This window comes from Gouania willdenowi, unplaced genomic scaffold (assembly GCF_900634775.1).
Source record: "Gouania willdenowi unplaced genomic scaffold, fGouWil2.1 scaffold_281_arrow_ctg1, whole genome shotgun sequence".
Lineage (NCBI taxonomy): Eukaryota > Metazoa > Chordata > Actinopteri > Blenniiformes > Gobiesocidae > Gouania > Gouania willdenowi.
The window spans coordinates 2,239-19,187 of NW_021145040.1; the positions used below are offsets into that span (position 1 = coordinate 2,239).

Consider the following 16,949-nt stretch of genomic DNA (forward strand, 5'->3'; position numbering starts at 1 on the left):
CTTGCGGAGCGGTGGGTACCCTCGGGTCAGGTCATTAAGTGGACGTAGTATGGTTGAGTAACCTTGGATGAAACGTCTATAGTAGCCCGAGAACCCTAAAAATGACCTTAGTTCTTTAAGGTTTGTGGGTCTTGGCCAGGTCTTTAAAGCTTGAATCTTTTCAGGATCAGTCTCAACGCCTTTTTCTGATATTATGTGGCCAAGGTACCGGACTGTAGTTTGACAAAATTTACATTTTTCTGGTGATAACTTCAGTCCGTACTCTTTGAGACGATGAAGCACTTGCATGAGTCGCTGCTCATGTTCCTCCAGGCTACTTGAGAAGATGATGAGGTCATCTAAAAAAACAAGTACCTCCTTCAGATTCATATCACCAACACAACGCTCCATCAATCTTTGAAAGGTACTTGGGGCATTTGTTATGCCCTGGGGCATACGATTGAATTCCCAAAAACCAAGTGGAGTTACAAATGCGGTCTTCTCTTTATCTGCGTCTTCAACCTCAATCTGGTAATATCCAGACTTAAGATCGAGTACTGTAAACCACTTGGATCCTGAGAGTGCAGAGAATGTCTCCTCCAGATTTGGAAGAGCATAGGAGTCTTTAACTGTTTTCAAGTTAAGTTTGCGGAAGTCTATGCACAACCGGACATCATTGTTTCGCTTCCTCACCACAACAATCGGGGATGAGTACGGGGACTGAGACTCCCTTATAACACCTGCAGTGAGCAGTTCTTGAAGGTGTTTTCTCACTGCCTCCAGATCTTGTGGATGTATAGGGCGTGCTCTGTGTTTGAAAGGAGTGGGTTCATGAAGTTTGATGGAGTGCTTCACTTTACTAGTACACCCAAAATCAAGGTCGTGGTGAGCGAATACCTCTGGCATGTCGCTGAGTTGTTTGGTGATTCTCTCTTTCCATTCCTGCGGTACCGGAGAGTCACCAAAGTTGAAGTGCAGTTGTGTCTCTATGTTGGCAGTTGGCTCTCTTGCGGTGGTGACATTGTGCTGTGACATGGTACCATGGAAAGTTCCAAGCTCTGCAATAACACAGGTGGATGGAATGGTGACATTTTGTTGAGTTTCATTTTTTATCACTATAGGGATTTTATGTGGGGCATGAGCAGGAAGTGTTATTAAACAACTTTTTACACAAAGCCCACCTGGCAAAGAAGACTGAGTTGGATGTTCAACTATAGCACAAGTGTCGAGTGAGATACTGTGAACATTAACAGATCCCTCCAAAACTACAGTTTGCCCTGCTGATACAACAGCTGGTCTCCTGCCTGCTAATGTTACTAAACCAACAGTCCCATTTTTGTTTTTCGAGTGTCTAACTTTAAGAGTCTTTAGGAGCGCTCTGAGTCCATAAGGACCAGGTAAGTGGTCATGTGTCTTTCCGTCCAAATAATTTTCATAAAGAACATCAAGTGTGTTTGTCCCTACCAACACTGGTGTAAGACTGTATGGCTGAGCATCTGGAACAACAAGAGCTAAAGTTGGTATTTCAATCTCTGTATCTAAAAAGTCCTTTGGAAAGGTAACACACATCTCTATATAACCTAAATAAGGGACAGGCTGTCCTGCGGCACCCTCTACCTCTAACAGGTTATAGAGTGGGTTAAGATCTTGGTCTGGAAAGTGCTGTTTGTAAAATGATTCAGTGATCGTAGTCACTTGGGACCCTGAGTCAAGAAGACAGTTAACTTTAACTCCTGAAATGTTAACTTCAGCTGTGCATTTAGATCCAACTAAGCCTTTTGGCAGACTATGAGTTTGCTGCTTGGTAAGTGACTTTTTAAGGTTAGCTTTATACTTTGCTTTAGTGGGACATGATTTGCTCACTCTAGTCTCCATTTGCCCCGTAACAGAGACTTTTCTTAGTTTAACTGTTCTCTTGCCGCAGTGGGATTTTCAGCTTCCCACTTCCGTTGTTTCTCTTTGAACAATTTTCGCTTCTCGGTTACTAACGCTGGGTTTGGTTCACTTTCACAGTTTGGCTTTATGTGACCATCTTCACCACATTGAAAACAATACCACGGTTTGGGTGGTGTACTTTGAGTTCTCTTGCCTTGTTCCATAAGTTCTTTGATTTCTTTTCCAGGCTTCCATTTTTCTTTTGTCTCACATCAGATGAATTCTTTGAGTTTTGGGTTTTCGGTCTTAACGGTTTGGCAGTTAGTTTTACTAGTTGACTTTGGATTTCTGCGACTTGTTTTGTCAGTTCTTTTGTGATTGTGCTCAAAGTGGCAATGTCTTCCTCTGTGTCACATTTTGCTGATTGCATATGAGAGGCTACCTTTGGTTTTGCGCTGCCCAAATATTGTCTCATTCGCGCTGTTTTTGCAGCGTGCTGATCTTCTTCAGTGCGCAGTAGCAATAGCAAACTAGGAAAGGATGGGGGACTTGTACGCTTTTGTTTTAACTGGAGTTCAGCCAGCAGGGAATCGTTCCAACAACCTCGACAAAACTGTGTTAGGAGTAGTTTGTCAAACTCACTGTTCGCGGCACCACCTCTCTTCACTGTGAGAGTTAAAGCTACCTGAAGACGTTGCAAATAGGACGATGGTTTCTCACCAACATTTTGGAAAGTGTCAAGAAACTTTGCAAATAATTCTCCGCCGTCTTGAACTGTTCCAAAAGCAGAATCTAACAACTGTAGATATTCAGCAGGTGAACTCTTCGGATCCAAGTGTCTCACCACGTCAGCTGCAGGGGGTGAGAGGCTATCAATGACTTTTCGAGATTGTTGCAGTTGTGATATGCTTGTATCAGTCATAATGAGCTCTACACTGGAGCGCCAAGTATCATAATCAGGCTCGTGAGCAGGGCGAGGATCTTTGCCTGAGAAAACTCTGAGCTTTTGAGAAAAATATTGCCCTGCGTAATCGTCTCTTTTCACTATGTGCTCAACTACCACTCGCTGCACTTCTGGAGGATTTAATTCATGCGTAGTAATGACTGGCCTACTTTGAGCTGGGCTACTCGCAGTGTTAGATGTTTTTGTCAAGTTAATTTGTGCTCCTCTAGCATTGTGTTCCATTACAGAGGGCTGAGGTTCAACCAACGGAGACGCAGGTAGGTTTTCAGTTATGTTAGTTGGTTCAGGTGATTCAACAACAAGTTCTTTGATTGAATCATTTATCTGTGACATCATGTCTTTTAGGACATCTGCATAGGCTCTACCACTCATCTTAGCTAGGTTTTGAAGATCACTAAGATACGATTTGGTTGTGTCATTCCCAATGTTTTGTGTATAAACACTAGAAAGAGACTGTATCGTAAATCCAACTCCACTGTCAGATACATGAACAACTGGCAGTGGGCCAATAGCATTCACGGCTGCTCCTGAGTTGTACTCAACAATAACATTCTGATGCAACTTTGAAGATCTGTCATCTACTTTTATGGCTCTTGAGATTGACCCATACTGTTTTAAGAATTCACACACTTCTTCACATTGCTCATCTCCAGCCATTCCACTCACTATTATCGCATTTGGGATTTTCACAGATTCCTGTTCGACTACATCCATTTTGGCTTATGTTTGCATAAAATCAAGAAACAGAAAAAAAAATAGGAAGTTCTCCTGGCTGTGCTCGCCAAAATATTGTAACCCTTGGTTTAAAAAAAAAATGTTCTTTGTGGTTATCTAATTTGGATGGACCAGGTACTAGGTTCTCAAAAGTTACAAAAAAATGAAGAAACCCCAACGAATTGAAACAATGAAATGGCTGGAGGCAGAAGTGAGCTATTTGTTTTATAACAACAAATAATTTTAAACAGTATACAACTTAACAGCCGGCATTTCTAAAAGTTACATTTAAATTTTCGGGCACCACTTTGAAACCAAAAAAAAAAACCTCAATCAGTCTTTTGAGTTCAGTTTGTTTTTTCCTGGAAGAAATGTCAAAATGTCAAAAGTCTGTCAGTTAGGAAACTGAAGAAAAAAACAACCAAAACAAATAATAATCCTTCTGTCGTGGAGGTTTGTGTGGTTACCACGATGTTGAATCCAACCAGTAGAGGAGAAAAAATAGTTTTCAGGTCACTGGTTCCAGGCACAGGCTCGCCATCTCCATTGAAGAGAGAGTTCCGATCCAATCCATTCCAGTATTTTCACTCACATCCAGGTCAACATCAATAACAATCCATCCAAACAAAGAAACCTAGCCTGTATAGCAAAGAAATGTTGCATACAGCTAATCAAAATCATATCCTCTCTCAGATTCTTGAAATAGCTATAGCTGGTGTTTATCTCAAATAACCAAATATTTTAGGTTTTATTTTCCTTATAATATCAGTAACATGCATGTTGTTTTTTTTCCTTTTTTTTTTTCTTTAATTCAAATATTCTTTGTACATGAATAATTTTTTAAACCCATGTATTTCCAAATATTTATATTTTTCCCAATAAAATATTCACTTTAATCCATTTCAAAATCTCATAAATCATGAAATAATCATAAAATAATTATTTTGGCATTACCAAGCAGGTAATAAAAAAATAGATTTAAGTTATCCCCTTTTTATCACTAAAACTTGGCATTAAATTGTATATACAGTATCGGCATATGCAGTTAGCTGCCAGATAAAATCACAGTTACACCATACAAATACAATCAGAAACATGTTAACATCTCACAAACTTAACCAAAACCTTGGAAAAAAAACAATAAAACAAGAAGAAATATATAACATTGCTTTTTTTCTTTTTTATAAATGATAGTTCACCACTCACAATTAGCATTAGCTCCCTGTTAGCATGTCACTCGCGGTTAGCATTAGCTTTTCATTAGCATCACTACATCTTGCAAATAAACACATTAACTCACCAAGATGATATCCCACATTAGACACAGCTCAGAACTCTTTATCAGCTCCTCTGTTCACACTGTGACTAAGAGAGTGTTTCTTTCAGTTGGTAGCAAAAGAACTATCATTAACACGTCCTCTGGTCCTGAGCATGCAAGGCAAAAGAAAGGCCGAAATACTAACGTGAGTCTCAATTCACGTCTCGGGGGGCGGGACATAAAAACTCTGGACCAATGAGGTCATTATCAAAACATACTAACAGGATGTCAAGGTAATAACAAAATACCCACACTTCCTCTTACCAAAATAAATGAATCTTCAAAATAAAATAAAAAAATATATATTCACCAAAGAAATAAGGTACACTTTCTCAACTGGGTTACACCCTCCCCCATTACAGATCATGCACGTCTCGTTGCATGTTTAACCAATACTGTTCGTAACTGGTGTTAAGAGATGTCGAGAAAGCAGTACTCAACCCTTGAAACAGTGACTCTACAACAGTCACCAGGGGGTTTCCTAGATTAGGATAGTCTAATCTCTTAGCTGGTTGTCTGTTTCTAACTGATCGTCTCAGTGGCTGAGAGGTTATAGGGATTTTACTTTCTATCTCCTCAGATAACTCATGTTCTCTTTCTTCAGCCGTATCTTCAGTAGGAGTGTCATTTTCCTCAGGTTCATCAAGACTTTGTAGTAAACTGCCACTTTCAACTCCTGTGTTGTCGACATCCAGTAAGTTTCCTGATGGTTCATTCTTGGTTGGTTCTTTCTCCATTTTCAGGACTGGATTGGCAACGGTTCCAGGTAAATCACAATCGGGTGATCTCTCATTCAGTGGTTTGGTCATATCCGGTGGTTTTGAATAGTCATATACAGTAGTAAATCTGGTTATCTCTTGGCATGGAGGATCATCAGACAATGGGATGAAAAGATCATCAGCATCAGATTCGTCAGGATCAGTATTTTCAGTGACAGCAGTTCGACGAGTCTTTGGACGAATAACAGGTACTGGCTCAGGTGCGTCTGCCGTAGAAACTGGGAGGAAGCTGCAGGAAAGCAAAAGGTCTCTGTGTAGCGTTCGTGAAGGACCTTGCTTTGACTCAGGTTTTACAGTGTAAACTGGTAATTCTCCTGCACGTGCTACAACAACATGGACGTCTGCCTCCCATTTATCTGCCAGCTTGTTTTTACCACGCAGTCGTACATTCCTGACTAAAACCCTGTCTCCAGGTTGAAGTTCAGAGACAGTGATTTTACGATCGAACCTCGCCTTGTTTTTGTCTGCCACTTTTTTTGCGTTTCTTGAAGCTAACATATAGCTTTCCTCCAAACGAGCTTTGAGACTTTGGACATATTTTGAATGGGACATGTTCTGATCTCTGTTTAAAGGAAGTCCGAATGCAAGATCAACTGGCAACCTGGGTTTTCTTCCAAACATCAACTCATAGGGACTAAACCCAGTCACGTCACTGCGTGTGCAATTATATGCATGCACTAGCGGCTTAACATACTCTTTCCAGTGGGACTTTTGCTTGGTGTCGAGTGTTCCCAACATGCTGAGTAATGTTCTGTTAAATCTTTCGACAGGATTGCCACGTGGGTGGTAGGGAGTAGTGCGTATTTTCTTTATGCCTGAGATCTCACACAAGTCTTTGATCAGTTTTGATTGGAAATCTGGACCCTGATCACTGTGCAGACGTTCAGGTATGCCGTAGTGGACGATGAACTGGTCCCATAAGCACTTAGCGACTGTCTTGGACTTTTGATTAGGCGTTGGCATTGCAAGAGCGAACTTGGTAAAGTGATCAGTTATTACTAAGATGTTACTAGTGTTACTGCTGTCCGGCTCCAAACTGAGAAAGTCCATGCAGACCAGCTCTAGTGGTCTTGTGGTAGTTATGTTGACCAGGCTTGCTGCTTTCTCAGGAAGACTCTTTCTTCGGATACAGCGATCACATGTTTTTATCTTCTGCTCAACGTCGGATGCCATACGAGCCCAATAAAATCGAGATCTGACAAGATCAAGGGTTCGGTCAATACCTAAATGGCCCATATCGTTGTGCAAACTGTGGAGTACAGATGCTCTGAGCTCCTCCGGAAGAACAAGTTGATAAGTCACTTGGTCTCCATCTTGTCTTTTCCTGTATAACACCTCATCGTGAATCTCCAATCTATTGAGTTCCCTGAGTAAGAGAGAAAGATCTGGAAGCTCTTTTCTGACTGTTGGTGGGGGTGTTTGACCAAGTTCAATCTGAGCAATCACTTGACTGATTAGTGGGTCAGCCCTTTGTTTGTCCTTTAGTTCAGAGTGGGACAAAGCAGGAACTGTGGGTAAACCATGCTGTTCCTCAGAAACATAGATGTCTGGTATTGCATGGGCTGAGGTGGTGAGTGACTCAACCAGTGTAACACTACTATCACTGCTATCATCTCTGATTTTAACAAGATGACTCTCACAGATTGCTTGTACAACATCTTTATCTACAAGCTCTGTAGTGTTACTGTCAGCTAGGTGATGCTCTACAAAACGATTCACTCTTTCTTGCTCCCTCCTTGACTGTACATCATCAACAAGTTCACCATGCGGGCGTCTAGAAAGAGCGTCTGCATCTAAGTTTTGCTTACCCGCTCTATACTGGAGCTTAAAGTTGTAGTTTGATAAAGCTGCAAGCCACCTGTATCCTGTTGCGTCTAACTTAGCAGAGGTCAATATGTATGTGAGTGGGTTACTGTCTGTTACAACAGTAAAGGGACTACCATACAAATAATCGTGAAACTTTTCAGTGACTGACCATTTGAGGGCTAAAAACTCTAATTTATGAGCTGGATAGCGTGCTTCGCTTCTGGATAACCCGCGACTGGCAAAAGCTATGGCCCTAAGCTGTCCCTCTTGCTCTTGATAGAGTGCTGCACCTAAACCTGTAGTACTGGCGTCAGTGTGAAGTAAGTAGGGTAGCTTTGGGTCTGCAAAACCTAAAACCGGAGCTGTAGTAAGCTTATCGATGATGGAGTCAAAAGCAGTCTGACAGTCAGGGGTCCATCGGCTTTCAAATGGCAGTTTGGGATTGTGGTAAGTCTGGTTCATTTCCGTTGACTTCAACTTCTTGCGGAGCGGTGGGTACCCTCGGGTCAGGTCATTAAGTGGACGTAGTATGGTTGAGTAACCTTGGATGAAACGTCTATAGTAGCCCGAGAACCCTAAAAATGACCTTAGTTCTTTAAGGTTTGTGGGTCTTGGCCAGGTCTTTAAAGCTTGAATCTTTTCAGGATCAGTCTCAACGCCTTTTTCTGATATTATGTGGCCAAGGTACCGGACTGTAGTTTGACAAAATTTACATTTTTCTGGTGATAACTTCAGTCCGTACTCTTTGAGACGATGAAGCACTTGCATGAGTCGCTGCTCATGTTCCTCCAGGCTACTTGAGAAGATGATGAGGTCATCTAAAAAAACAAGTACCTCCTTCAGATTCATATCACCAACACAACGCTCCATCAATCTTTGAAAGGTACTTGGGGCATTTGTTATGCCCTGGGGCATACGATTGAATTCCCAAAAACCAAGTGGAGTTACAAATGCGGTCTTCTCTTTATCTGCGTCTTCAACCTCAATCTGGTAATATCCAGACTTAAGATCGAGTACTGTAAACCACTTGGATCCTGAGAGTGCAGAGAATGTCTCCTCCAGATTTGGAAGAGCATAGGAGTCTTTAACTGTTTTCAAGTTAAGTTTGCGGAAGTCTATGCACAACCGGACATCATTGTTTCGCTTCCTCACCACAACAATCGGGGATGAGTACGGGGACTGAGACTCCCTTATAACACCTGCAGTGAGCAGTTCTTGAAGGTGTTTTCTCACTGCCTCCAGATCTTGTGGATGTATAGGGCGTGCTCTGTGTTTGAAAGGAGTGGGTTCATGAAGTTTGATGGAGTGCTTCACTTTACTAGTACACCCAAAATCAAGGTCGTGGTGAGCGAATACCTCTGGCATGTCGCTGAGTTGTTTGGTGATTCTCTCTTTCCATTCCTGCGGTACCGGAGAGTCACCAAAGTTGAAGTGCAGTTGTGTCTCTATGTTGGCAGTTGGCTCTCTTGCGGTGGTGACATTGTGCTGTGACATGGTACCATGGAAAGTTCCAAGCTCTGCAATAACACAGGTGGATGGAATGGTGACATTTTGTTGAGTTTCATTTTTTATCACTATAGGGATTTTATGTGGGGCATGAGCAGGAAGTGTTATTAAACAACTTTTTACACAAAGCCCACCTGGCAAAGAAGACTGAGTTGGATGTTCAACTATAGCACAAGTGTCGAGTGAGATACTGTGAACATTAACAGATCCCTCCAAAACTACAGTTTGCCCTGCTGATACAACAGCTGGTCTCCTGCCTGCTAATGTTACTAAACCAACAGTCCCATTTTTGTTTTTCGAGTGTCTAACTTTAAGAGTCTTTAGGAGCGCTCTGAGTCCATAAGGACCAGGTAAGTGGTCATGTGTCTTTCCGTCCAAATAATTTTCATAAAGAACATCAAGTGTGTTTGTCCCTACCAACACTGGTGTAAGACTGTATGGCTGAGCATCTGGAACAACAAGAGCTAAAGTTGGTATTTCAATCTCTGTATCTAAAAAGTCCGTTGGAAAGGTAACACACATCTCTATATAACCTAAATAAGGGACAGGCTGTCCTGCGGCACCCTCTACCTCTAACAGGTTATAGAGTGGGTTAAGATCTTGGTCTGGAAAGTGCTGTTTGTAAAATGATTCAGTGATCGTAGTCACTTGGGACCCTGAGTCAAGAAGACAGTTAACTTTAACTCCTGAAATGTTAACTTCAGCTGTGCATTTAGATCCAACTAAGCCTTTTGGCAGACTATGAGTTTGCTGCTTGGTAAGTGACTTTTTAAGGTTAGCTTTATACTTTGCTTTAGTGGGACATGATTTGCTCACTCTAGTCTCCATTTGCCCCGTAACAGAGACTTTTCTTAGTTTAACTGTTCTCTTGCCGCAGTGGGATTTTCAGCTTCCCACTTCCGTTGTTTCTCTTTGAACAATTTTCGCTTCTCGGTTACTAACGCTGGGTTTGGTTCACTTTCACAGTTTGGCTTTATGTGACCATCTTCACCACATTGAAAACAATACCACGGTTTGGGTGGTGTACTTTGAGTTCTCTTGCCTTGTTCCATAAGTTCTTTGATTTCTTTTCCAGGCTTCCATTTTTCTTTTTGTCTCACATCAGATGAATTCTTTGAGTTTTGGGTTTTCGGTCTTAACGGTTTGGCAGTTAGTTTTACTAGTTGACTTTGGATTTCTGCGACTTGTTTTGTCAGTTCTTTTGTGATTGTGCTCAAAGTGGCAATGTCTTCCTCTGTGTCACATTTTGCTGATTGCATATGAGAGGCTACCTTTGGTTTTGCGCTGCCCAAATATTGTCTCATTCGCGCTGTTTTTGCAGCGTGCTGATCTTCTTCAGTGCGCAGTAGCAATAGCAAACTAGGAAAGGATGGGGGACTTGTACGCTTTTGTTTTAACTGGAGTTCAGCCAGCAGGGAATCGTTCCAACAACCTCGACAAAACTGTGTTAGGAGTAGTTTGTCAAACTCACTGTTCGCGGCACCACCTCTCTTCACTGTGAGAGTTAAAGCTACCTGAAGACGTTGCAAATAGGACGATGGTTTCTCACCAACATTTTGGAAAGTGTCAAGAAACTTTGCAAATAATTCTCCGCCGTCTTGAACTGTTCCAAAAGCAGAATCTAACAACTGTAGATATTCAGCAGGTGAACTCTTCGGATCCAAGTGTCTCACCACGTCAGCTGCAGGGGGTGAGAGGCTATCAATGACTTTTCGAGATTGTTGCAGTTGTGATATGCTTGTATCAGTCATAATGAGCTCTACACTGGAGCGCCAAGTATCATAATCAGGCTCGTGAGCAGGGCGAGGATCTTTGCCTGAGAAAACTCTGAGCTTTTGAGAAAAATATTGCCCTGCGTAATCGTCTCTTTTCACTATGTGCTCAACTACCACTCGCTGCACTTCTGGAGGATTTAATTCATGCGTAGTAATGACTGGCCTACTTTGAGCTGGGCTACTCGCAGTGTTAGATGTTTTTGTCAAGTTAATTTGTGCTCCTCTAGCATTGTGTTCCATTACAGAGGGCTGAGGTTCAACCAACGGAGACGCAGGTAGGTTTTCAGTTATGTTAGTTGGTTCAGGTGATTCAACAACAAGTTCTTTGATTGAATCATTTATCTGTGACATCATGTCTTTTAGGACATCTGCATAGGCTCTACCACTCATCTTAGCTAGGTTTTGAAGATCACTAAGATACGATTTGGTTGTGTCATTCCCAATGTTTTGTGTATAAACACTAGAAAGAGACTGTATCGTAAATCCAACTCCACTGTCAGATACATGAACAACTGGCAGTGGGCCAATAGCATTCACGGCTGCTCCTGAGTTGTACTCAACAATAACATTCTGATGCAACTTTGAAGATCTGTCATCTACTTTTATGGCTCTTGAGATTGACCCATACTGTTTTAAGAATTCACACACTTCTTCACATTGCTCATCTCCAGCCATTCCACTCACTATTATCGCATTTGGGATTTTCACAGATTCCTGTTCGACTACATCCATTTTGGCTTATGTTTGCATAAAATCAAGAAACAGAAAAAAAAATAGGAAGTTCTCCTGGCTGTGCTCGCCAAAATATTGTAACCCTTGGTTTAAAAAAAAAATGTTCTTTGTGGTTATCTAATTTGGATGGACCAGGTACTAGGTTCTCAAAAGTTACAAAAAAATGAAGAAACCCCAACGAATTGAAACAATGAAATGGCTGGAGGCAGAAGTGAGCTATTTGTTTTATAACAACAAATAATTTTAAACAGTATACAACTTAACAGCCGGCATTTCTAAAAGTTACATTTAAATTTTCGGGCACCACTTTGAAACCAAAAAAAAAAAACCTCAATCAGTCTTTTGAGTTCAGTTTGTTTTTTCCTGGAAGAAATGTCAAAATGTCAAAAGTCTGTCAGTTAGGAAACTGAAGAAAAAAACAACCAAAACAAATAATAATCCTTCTGTCGTGGAGGTTTGTGTGGTTACCACGATGTTGAATCCAACCAGTAGAGGAGAAAAAATAGTTTTCAGGTCACTGGTTCCAGGCACAGGCTCGCCATCTCCATTGAAGAGAGAGTTCCGATCCAATCCATTCCAGTATTTTCACTCACATCCAGGTCAACATCAATAACAATCCATCCAAACAAAGAAACCTAGCCTGTATAGCAAAGAAATGTTGCATACAGCTAATCAAAATCATATCCTCTCTCAGATTCTTGAAATAGCTATAGCTGGTGTTTATCTCAAATAACCAAATATTTTAGGTTTTATTTTCCTTATAATATCAGTAACATGCATGTTGTTTTTTTTCCTTTTTTCTTTTCTTTAATTCAAATATTCTTTGTACATGAATAATTTTTTAAACCCATGTATTTCCAAATATTTATATTTTTCCCAATAAAATATTCACTTTAATCCATTTCAAAATCTCATAAATCATGAAATAATCATAAAATAATTATTTTGGCATTACCAAGCAGGTAATAAAAAAATAGATTTAAGTTATCCCCTTTTTATCACTAAAACTTGGCATTAAATTGTATATACAGTATCGGCATATGCAGTTAGCTGCCAGATAAAATCACAGTTACACCATACAAATACAATCAGAAACATGTTAACATCTCACAAACTTAACCAAAACCTTGGAAAAAAAACAATAAAACAAGAAGAAATATATAACATTGCTTTTTTTCTTTTTTATAAATGATAGTTCACCACTCACAATTAGCATTAGCTCCCTGTTAGCATGTCACTCGCGGTTAGCATTAGCTTTTCATTAGCATCACTACATCTTGCAAATAAACACATTAACTCACCAAGATGATATCCCACATTAGACACAGCTCAGAACTCTTTATCAGCTCCTCTGTTCACACTGTGACTAAGAGAGTGTTTCTTTCAGTTGGTAGCAAAAGAACTATCATTAACACGTCCTCTGGTCCTGAGCATGCAAGGCAAAAGAAAGGCCGAAATACTAACGTGAGTCTCAATTCACGTCTCGGGGGGCGGGACATAAAAACTCTGGACCAATGAGGTCATTATCAAAACATACTAACAGGATGTCAAGGTAATAACAAAATACCCACACTTCCTCTTACCAAAATAAATGAATCTTCAAAATAAAATAAAAAAATATATATTCACCAAAGAAATAAGGTACACTTTCTCAACTGGGTTACAAACAGAATGGTAAATTAATTTTTACTTGGCAGGTAGCAACACCAAGGGAAATTCAATTAGGTCAGAACCAAGTCAGATGAGTCAGAACCAGAACCATGGTCAAAGTTGACAGTTAATTGTCATTCTTTAATTTAAAACAGGCTGTACAATCTAAAGGAAATTAAAAAACAAACCTCTGTAAACTTTGTTTACTGTGAATTGCAAAAATGTCACAGTGTGATGTTTTGTCCGCTTTTACATCTGCCATTTGCTTTTTGGTGAATTTTTTGAAAAAGTAGATTTTTCAAAAAGTCATTTAAATATTGGAAAAAATCAACCATGTTCAAAGTGGGCATGCTAAAGAGTCATGTTGAGGAATTGCTCTCAACAGGAAGAACAGTAAAATATATATGTATATATTTATTCATTTTTTACCTGTGACTCCATAAGAAGGGCTGGCCATCTGTCCACGACGTCTTTCACCCACGGAGCTACAAGGGCTCCAACGATTTCTTGGCGACGAAGGGCATAGGTTGTGTTCATGAGCTTGCCTATGACTAATTGGTTTTTCTCTGTCTTTTCGACTTCATGTAAGATTTCTTCTCTCATTGTTTCCAGAGTGGCTGGGGTTTGATCCTTCGGTAGGTTGATGATATAGTTGACCTCAGCTTTTCGAGCTTTCTTTATGTTTTGATGGGGGTGATCATTGTCGGGGTTGTTTCGGCTCCGCTTCCCTGTGTTGATTGCTACTTCGGCAACGCCAGCTTTAGCCAGATTGTTACGGTATGATGCAACCTTGTACCCTAAGTGGCGTTTCCATCCCAACTCCCCGTCATCACCAGCTGTCATTCTGAGACATGGATTAGCTGTAATCAAAGCCTGAGCAGCCACTGACAATTCCTTTACATGTGGGTATGGTTTAAAACTGTAGATCGTTTCAGCCATTTTTTTAAGGATTTCACTCTTCTGTGACCTCTTTAACTTCAGCAATTTTCCTGATTCTTCATAAACACGATTTCCTTCTTCTAGTATATGCTCCATTTCATAATCAAAACCAGGAACAACAAAGTGGTCAGGCCAACTCTTCTGGCGCTGTAACGCAGGTACATGTGGGAGTATGAGTGTGTCAGAAGAAACAGTAGATGAGGTGTCACCTTCGGATCTGACGACTCTCAATGTTCCCTTCAACGGTAACTCCTGGATGTCCACAAGAAGACAAAGATCACCATCAAAGTCCGGATCCTCATAGTGCAGGCTAAAGTCCCCATCCAGTCTTGGCTTGAACCTCTCTTGCATTATTTCTTTCAGCTCCTCCACTGACTTTGGTCGCTCAAGTAGAGTAAGTTTCAGGGCGGTGTCTCATGTAACATACACACGCAGCATATGATTCTGAGTAGCAGCCATCTTTTGGTTCCTAAAAGACAAAAACATGTTAATTTTCATGGAGAGTGAAGGTCACACACACACACAACCTATGCATGTCCACATACCCACTGGTCCACACAAACACTGGGGCACCACTTGAACGATGGGATGTATGGAAGGCCAGATGCTGGAGTGGGGCAGCTTATTCATAGCCCCACTGGTTTGCACAACTCCAAGATAATTTAGAGTAATAATATGAAACGTTTGGGTGTCAAGAGCAATCTTCCATCTATGTCGTAAGCGCAAAGAGGTGTTTTGTCATTTAGCTCTGATGGGGTGTGAATAGTCAGATTGCTTGAGAAAAGTTCGTAAGATCTCAGGTGTTCAATGTAGTGTGATGTGTGCTCTTGGCAAAGAAAGGCAACATCACTGTTAACCAGGGGAACCTGTTCAACTCTACAGTAACTAGGCAGTCCTCCCTCTTGTCCCACAGACAAAAACATTCCTACATCATAATCAGTTACATCAATGCAGACCTTTGATGTGCTGTAAATAACATTGCTTGCTGTTATTTGTTCAATGTATGTCTTAGCAACATTTGGAAGCATTGATGCCAGTACAGAAGAGACATTTGATGTCTGCTGGTGAGGTTTGAAGAATCCTGAGGCACTGAGATGGTATGCTACCATGTATTGATGCCTGTCTGCAAGTGTTTTTAACACATTTTTATAATTTTGTGTGCCGTGTACAACTCTCTTGAAAAAACGGTGTTTACCCTCAAACCTCATTGTCCACAAGTGTACAAGGGGCCCAAAACGGCGTACAAGGTCAGGATAGTGTTCAATGTAGTGATGCTTAGGACGGAGTTTGAAATTTGGAAAGACTTCTTTCAGCATCTCTCTATCATCCTGTATCTTGGACTGTAAATACTGAATGGATTCCTCTGTGAATTCAGAGCTCAGCGATAATTCTACTACCTCTTTTAAGTCCATTAGCACAGTCCATGCTCCATCCTCTTCAGGAACTGCATTCCCAATAATCAAAGGGAGCAGTCTAAGCAATGTGGCATTTTCATGGCCATTACCACCAATGCGTTTCCTTACAGCAAAGGTCTATGGTATTTTATGAGGTTTGTCAATCTTGTCTGTGTGCTGGTATGGAAACGATAGAATTCTCTCATTCAAATTTTCAAGGGTGAAGTAATTGCGACGAATCATCTCTCCAATACACAGGGCGAGCTCTATATCAACCTGCAATGTAAATATTATAAATTAAAGTCTAAACCACTTCAGCTCTGTTTTGCACTTTTGGCTATTCAAAAATTGAATTTGAACAAGTAAAAATTTGTGTAAGATTTTGAATGAGGGAGAACATGATCATGCCAACCAGCTGACAACACATCAATAAATTGAAAAAAATTAATTCAGGGCAAAAATCTTTAAATTTTTAAAAAAATTCAAATTAGTACACAATTTACAAAACTCACCTATTGGCACCTGTCTGATGGTGAACCGCTGACTTTCTGTAGCACTCTGTAGTCTGATATTTGTACACAACATGCACACAATGATTTGTTAATGTTCAAAACCATTTTTAAATAATACATATCAATAAATGAAATTTAAAAAAAGTTAATATACAGATAAATAGTTTACAATTCTATCAAAAACTCATTGTACAGTCACCATTTATAGTAAAAATTAAAATGTTAAAAGATGAGCAAGTTAGTTATTAACAATCAATGCATCTAAGTTGTGCGCTTATAGACCTGCCATTTCTGTTGATGTTTTCCTACCTGAAATGTTCAAATGATTTTGAGATGATCTCACAGCCTCACACTTGAACATACGAAGAAATACAAACACAGGCCTGGTTAGCATCATGGTAACACACTCACATTATGTTGTTTTGCATTGTTTATTAAGTATACTCAGTACACACATTACCGGCGAACATTATTAAATTAAAATAATTTAATTATTTCTTCTTCTTAATTTGAGAATGTAATTATCTGACATCTTTTTATTTCTAATTAAACAATAAATACATGTTTTAAAAATAAGTAATGTAAATAAATACAAAGTCAAAACAAGAAAACATTTGTTGTGTTTATCATGAAGAACATTAGCTCATTTCAATAACTTGCCTTTAAACTGCCATTCAAAAATATAGACTTTCAGTCTAAATTTTCACTATTATAACAGTTTCACTTTTTTCATCTTTAAAGTCAGTGGAAAGCAAATTCAGCCATTTTCTTCTAAACACATTAAATAGGTCATAAACGTGTTCCTTAAAAGATGTAAATAAGCCATTCAACCATTTATAATAAGGGTTATTCTATCTTTTATAGGCCTGTGCATTATTATTAAAAGTAAATGAAAGCATTGGATCAAGTTAATTTAATTTATTAGTACTTTTATTTTTATTGTGCGTTGTGGGAATGTCAGTCTAAAATAAATTTGACATTTTAATTGATTTATTCTTTAAAGCAT

The 16,949-nt window shown here is 39.9% G+C and overlaps 1 long non-coding RNA gene across 1 annotated transcript; it reads right to left on the bottom strand.

Moving 5' to 3' along the window:
* Positions 1 to 14,447: 14,447 nt before the first annotated feature.
* On the bottom strand, positions 14,448 to 16,489 carry LOC114459277 (uncharacterized). The gene is made up of 3 exons (XR_003673295.1): positions 16,253 to 16,489; positions 15,944 to 15,996; positions 14,448 to 14,506 (listed from the first exon to the last, which is right to left on the bottom strand). It is a non-coding gene; the product is annotated as an uncharacterized LOC114459277 (long non-coding RNA).
* Positions 16,490 to 16,949: the final 460 nt, after the last annotated feature.